This window comes from Saccostrea cucullata, unplaced genomic scaffold (genome assembly GCF_032062105.1).
Source record: "Saccostrea cucullata isolate Sc308-1 unplaced genomic scaffold, CSIRO_AGI_Scuc_v1 ctg290, whole genome shotgun sequence".
NCBI lineage: Eukaryota > Metazoa > Mollusca > Bivalvia > Ostreida > Ostreidae > Saccostrea > Saccostrea cuccullata.
In genome coordinates, this window is record NW_026927363.1 from 180,892 (window position 1) to 187,898 (window position 7,007).

The window sequence follows — 7,007 nt, forward strand, 5'->3', positions numbered from 1 at the left end:
TTAGTATTTCTTTTTCAATTTCCAGAACCACTAGACACTTATCGCTTCTCTGAATGTTAGGTATCAAAAATAAATCTGCCAAGCATTAACAAAAATCATGAATGATTGAATCAATTAATGTTTTACTTGGATGTGTTTAAAGGGCTCTTTCTTTTTATTAATATACATATTTCGGACATACATTTCAAGTTAACAATTTCTGATTTACCACACCTATCAAAGTTCACCATATTATTTAGAGTACAGAATCTATAGCCATTGATAAGCCAATAGGTTTTTAATATACATTTTTCGCCCAGCTGTATGATGTCTTCTTGCTGACACAAATCGCATTGTATCCCCTGCTCAAAAACTGCATAATTTATGGAGGGAAAACAAGTGATGACAATCTTTCCAAATCCATTCTAAAAATAAAAACATGTCTCTGCAATATGGGTTTTTAGATTTGTTTCTTGAAAATGCAATACAAACACATTATTTTTTGGCCACAGTTGAGAATTTCATTGGCTATTGGTGGCACATAACCAATTACTAAAACATTAAATATTTCTATTAATATATCAAACTCGTGACCTCTCACCCTTGTTCATTTCTTACGTGAAGAAAATGTACATCTTGACACGGAAGATGGCGCACTAAAGTACACAGCAGAATTTATCTTGGATGTCATGTTGATTTTTTGACCACAGGTTGGTTGAACTTGCTAAGTTTGAAAAGATTAACTTCAAATGTCGTGGTTAGGGAACCTGCAGAAAGTAAACATTCCGAGTTAAACGTCATTTTCACAAAATTGAAATCTTTTACATGCAAACTTAAAAAATTTGCATGTAATTTATAAATGTATGAACTTTTTTGTCAGCTGATTCACTACGAGAATAGAACTGCAGTTATTAAATGAAAAATGGTTTTTGTTTCTTAAAATTTAATTTTTTTTTTTATAGAAAAGAAATAAAAATGCATTATGCTTTTATTATCACTTACAATAAAAAAAAATTTTCTGGAATCTTCTTGCGAAATAAAAATATAAATGTACCTGGTAATAATAAAATTGTCGTAGGAAATAAAATTCTGTAAATAAATGAATATGATTCTGGAATTCTCACACGAAATAGATATTTGTAGATAATCATGGAAAGTGCATGCAAAATATAATCCTAAAGATCATTTTGATGGGGTTAATTTCTTGATAAGCAATCTTAGTCTTCGTTTCGTAGTTTGCTACTTCTTTGATTACATTTACGATGACCAAAATTATGATAATGGCCAATACGATATATTTAGTACGCCCAACCTCTGTTGTAAAGAATGGTTCATAGTATTTTAGAATCAAAATGTAGGCATTTTTGACTGTATTAATTGCCAACATCAGTTGCTTCCAACAGAAGAGTCCAGTCAATAAATACGGCCATTGTCCGGTGTTGCTTTTGATCCCCGCCACCAGGACAATTTGTGTTTATTGACTGTTTTAACATGAACTCGTGGTCACAGTTTTATAGCCTGGATATGTTATGCAAGGAGATTTAGAAAACAAAGCTTCGGACCTACCGACATCACCACTGGTCTTGTTTTTTCGTGCTGACATTCAAATTGTGTCAACACCGCTCTAAGTTGGAATGAAAATACAGGTGCTTAAACGAATCGGTGGCCATTGTTCGGGTGTTCATTCCACGATTTGATTTGATAACAGATTGGAGGACCGCAAACTCGGATCTCGAGTATATAAAATAATAAAAGAGATTTGCTATTGCAGTGAGGGAGTAATCCGTAGTTATTAAACTTTCAAGGGTAAATAATGACGGAAATTATTTTCACTGCACGTTTGATGGTCGCTTTGAGGAAGGCATTCCACATTTCTCTTGAAGTAGAGTGTTTTTCTAGATCTATATGAATATGTTTGATAACTCTCTAAACCTCTGAAATGAAATCGAATCAATATTTTCTTTCCTAGGCAGTGACATCCATTATTGTTGTCATATTTAATCTTTTAATATAAAAATTTCAACATTTATTTCTTCAAACACTCGTGAAAAATCTGGAATTTCGGGTTTTGATTGTTCCCAGTAATTACCTCCTATTGGATTCTGAAGAGCTTGTTAGATTTTATAGGCTTGATAATGCAGCTTACAACCATTGTTCGTGTTTCTTTTAATTTTTCCTGGTTCTTACAACGTCTCAAGGTCCAAAATATCTCTCCTCTCTATGGAAATTGTAATCATTTAACAAGGAATTTTTTCAATTTTTGTAAAAAGGTTTTTTAGTGCAGTTTCATTGAGGACATACGCAACATAGTTTTGAACTTCAATGTCTTATTCCAATTAAAAGTTCCAATTATTAAAGGACGTTTTAGCAATTTTCGAGAAATACTAGTACCGGCTAAAACTATATTTATGTTACTTTTTCTTTAAAAAGAAATACATTTTTATCTGGCCAAAACTCCTGGTAAGGTATGCTAACTGTTTCTGTGTATATTAGGACATATTATGATGCTAGGATTTAAAATTGAGAATTTCTTGCAATTCTTTCTTTATTTCATACATGTATTTCTTTTTTTTTCTTTGTGATACGGGTTTTTTTAACGTATATAAAGAAAGAGAAGATAAGTATAAATGGATATATATATCCGTTATTTCGCCATATTGCTAAGCCTTTAATAAATTCTGAAAACAAAGTGTTGTAAAAAAAAATATTGTACAAATATATTTACATGGAATTTTTGAATCTGGATTGTTTCGACCTATTTGTCATTTTTTTAGTACTCACTTCCAATGATTTATGGATTTTATTTATTATATAATAGCCTTCATTTTACACTTGAATCACCTTGTCACCATACACATATATGTATTAATGCATACCTAAACAATTTCTAAACCATATTCAAAACTTAGCAAAATTATTTCCGTGCGTTACAAATTCAGAAAATCTCTCACAGGCCTATGTAGCTAAAAATTAATTTTTTCGATCCAAGTGTGAAATAAAGTAGATCAAATCTTTACCCTGGCTTTTTTTTTTATCCTGTAACATCTCTATTAGTACATTATTTTGATCATCATTAAACTTATACAACTAATTTTATTTTAACTTTGTAATTAAAGGTAAAAAGAAAAGTTATTTCATCAGAAATTTTCCTTGATTACACCAGCTTGTTATAATGATAGTGACATAAGATCTGTATAATCAAATAGGTGCAAGTTTTTTGGACGATTACATTTACATAATGCTGTAAAGGACAAACTCTCTCGAGGGGATCCGAACGGTCAATATTTACACTTCGGATGAATTTGTCTACGAGATGTCTAATCTAAAACCGCAATCTTTCTACTTTTTTTAAATTTTAAATTCTTATACATATGTAGTTCATTGAAAGCTGATACACATTTCCTGTGGAGAAATACATTCTTTGATTTTGTGGTAATGTTTAGAATTATAAAAATACAGGAATGTGGTTTGTATTAATTTAAAATTTGTCCATTTACAGTACCGTTATTTTACAGTCAATTAAAACAATTATTTTTCTATTGTAAGAAAAAAGTAAATTATTATAATCAGCAAAATCATCTGAATTTTAAATTTAAAAAGTATAAAGTTGATGAGTAAAAGCCACAGAAATAAAGAATTCAATGAGAAACAATTTGATACATAATTCTCTGTGCGATATTGATCAACTCTCGCCACTAGGTGAACGAAGTCTTTGATTTAGCGTAATATTTCCCCCTCGTTGACTTTGTAAATTCTCGATACTATCTTCAGTATTTCAAAGGAGGCCAGCGAGAGACAATGAATATTTATGTAGTATGTATATTACGATCTTTTGAAGCTTCCTTTGTAAGGTAATGTTCCTGTCGATTGGAGCGTTTTGACAGGTATTTACCAATTCATCAGGGAGTAATTTAACGGGGCACCGTCTTGATTAAATCTTTATAGTTTGACTACGAGCAAGAATAAAACTCGATGTCGCACACCGAAAAATCAGCCCCCCAGGAGAAATTGGACGTCTCAATATTCACCAATTGTTCTTATCTCTCTGATTGTGTTTTTATAGCGAGTGATCATTTCCGATAACCTTTTAATTGCAAATCATCTTAATGAATTATTCAGCGAGTACTGAAACCTGCAATATAATATAAACAAGAGAAGATTCTTAAATGTGATAAAAGCAAATCATTCTCCTCTTTTTTATATCTAAATAAACAAAGAATAAATCAATATACACTCATAATTTTTTTTAAATTTTCTCTAAAGAATACAAGAAAATCATAAAACTGAGGCTTTTATAGTTAAAATCCTATGCTTGTAAATCGTAATACATACATATAATTCTGTCTCCCAGAAAAGCTTTAAAGATATCTTTATTTTATATTTTCAGGCAGTCAAAAATTATTCAAATACATGTATTGACTTAAATTAATTTTTATTTTTAAATCATATCATTATCGGTGTTTAAAACCAGTTGACCGTAAGAGCTACGATCGGCAGGTCAGGTGTTAAATGAACAATGATTTCACAAATTGATGATTCGCAGATTTACCCGAAATCTGTGGATATCTTATTAATGATTCCAGAGAAAACCACACAGAACACGAGTAAGTACACGTCACGTGGTGCAAGCCGCGATAATCGCGAGCCCGAGCCGGCACGGCATAAGCCACGCATGCTAACGAGGTGTTATGTCTACGCCTGCCTGTTCATCATTAAGATTATTAGTGAGCACATTTCTTTCATTCATGTCACTTAGGCTTAAGATAACAGTTTTCTGGTTTTCTTTTGACTGACCTCTGTTTTGAAGGGCAGCTCCCGTGGCTTGATAAAGGCGTGTTAGAGACGTTCATGCAGTCTTCCTGTATTTTGACAACTTTTCCTTTTAAAAAGTTCTAGTATCAAAGGTCGAGATTTTGTTTTATTGTTAATTACACAGGAAATACAAATTGGGTCATGATATATCGAGGAGTTATTATTTACCTTTATTCCGTAACTGAGATTCTTTGACCTGACAACATTTTTGTCACCCATTCGTGTTTCTTAATGTGAATATTTTTCGATTTTCCTAGCGACGTAACATTTTCGCTTAGAAAGTATTTTTAAAATCATTTCCTAAGTTTTTAGCACACGGGATTTTAAAATTAAATTATCATGAACCTCTTCAGAAAATAACCCAACAAGAACATAAATGAAGGCGATCATTTTCAATACTTTTAGTCTGTCGAGGACTATTGGTACCTTCTTTGACTAAAGAGCCTTCTCGCCTCAGAACGATCTAAATACAGGTATGGAATGTCCGCGCAATAGGGAGCACTTGGAAACCGTCAGTCAGACAGGCATTGTAGGACAGAGTTTACAAACATCTTGACGTGTTGTGGAGAGCAGTTTGAATGATGTATTTGTTTTACCGTGTAGTCCCTCCTTCTTTTACACAAACGTGGCCAGAGTGTCTGAAGCGGCAACAACAATTTCTGTGCCGTCGACGTCACAGAGAGAGTACGTGTTGGTCACTGGGGGTCCAGTGCGCACGCGCCGGGTGTGGGAGGGTGTTTGCAGTCAGCCCTGACTGTTCTCTGCGTTAGATTATTGTTTGATTAGTGGTAATGATTAGGCTAATGTAAACTAATACGGTTAGAAATGTTATGTCATTCCTCGAGTACACAACCCTACTGAGATGAGAAAGTGAATTTCTACAGAATATAGACTTATCGGAAGTCTAAAGTCCAACTGGTGACTCCCACTGAACCTGACGGGAATTAGAACATCGTCAATCTTACATGATCTTTGTCGTAAAATCCCTCCAAGAGTGTTTAACTTTGTCTTTGTAGTCTGGTTTGCCGATTTTTTCTAAACATGCTATAAGAAACAATAGTAAATTTGGCGTATTAGATGCTGAATTGATTATATTATTTAATTAACGCCCTGTCCTTGCTGTGTCAAGGTCAGCTTACTTACATTGGTTTTCTGTTTGTTGCATATTATAGTTGGCTGAGTATCGTCAATTTTATTACAAGAGCCGAGTGTACTTATGAAAGAAGTGCACATTGATTACACTTTAGAGAAGTGCTTAATGATTCTATTGCACTTAACAACACATCATTAAAAATATTCTGCCGAGATTGACCATCACTGTTCGATTCTGAGGTCGTTTTCATTGGGGAAGCAAGTGACAAGTGGAAGGATTTTGATTCGCTCTTTTTCATTTAAAACACCGAATTTACTTTAAAAGACTTATTATATTTTTTTGTTTGCCATATAGAAATTATTTTTATTCCCGTCAATGGATAAAGATGCATGTATAGCAAAATATCTTGAAAATTAAGTTGGATTTATAGTATAAAGAGTCCTAGAAATCTTATGCATTCTTAGTTTTGACGATTTTGTGGTTAAAAACAAGTCAATATTGTGATTATATAACTAGGAGAATGAAATAAAAAAGAGTATTATTTAGATGTCGCACTCTTTGGAACTTTTTTGGTGATTATTGCACAATAATGGCGGACCAGTAATCAGTTGTTACGTTGTTATGATTGTTCTTCTGAGGATAAAGGTATACAAACAAACATGGAGGTCGTCCATGTTGACATCAGTCACCGGAACCAGTACAGTTCAACCTCCATATAATCACCACAAACCTAATCCGATGCTCATAAAGTATGATAATGACTTAATTAGGCAGCACAGTCTGCGTGCAATGCTGATAAATGCCAAGATGCGGGCGCGTGAACCTTGTTTCGCCTTAGGCTCGATAGGCGATACCCGCCATTTGATCGCAAGCGAACAAGAGTTAGTGACAGTAATTGTATGATTTACCATAAATTTTGAATTGCAATCCGAGAAAATTCGGAAGATGAACGATATCGGGTATGTGATACATTGCCAAAAATTTAAACATGGATTAAGATACACAAGTATATTGTCGCTACTTCCGTGCACGATAGAACACATTTAAATGAGAAGCTCCAAATTCTCTTATCTTGAGCTGAAAACATTCTTCAAATTTGCGGTGGTGTTCGATTACCCTCCAT

The 7,007-nt window shown here is 33.3% G+C and overlaps 1 long non-coding RNA gene across 1 annotated transcript; it reads right to left on the bottom strand.

Annotated features, from left to right (window-relative positions):
- Nucleotides 1–299: 299 nt before the first annotated feature.
- On the bottom strand, nt 300–5,475 carry LOC134274217 (uncharacterized). The gene is made up of 3 exons (XR_009993570.1): nt 5,218–5,475; nt 581–746; nt 300–404 (listed from the first exon to the last, which is right to left on the bottom strand). It is a non-coding gene; the product is annotated as an uncharacterized LOC134274217 (long non-coding RNA).
- Nucleotides 5,476–7,007: the final 1,532 nt, after the last annotated feature.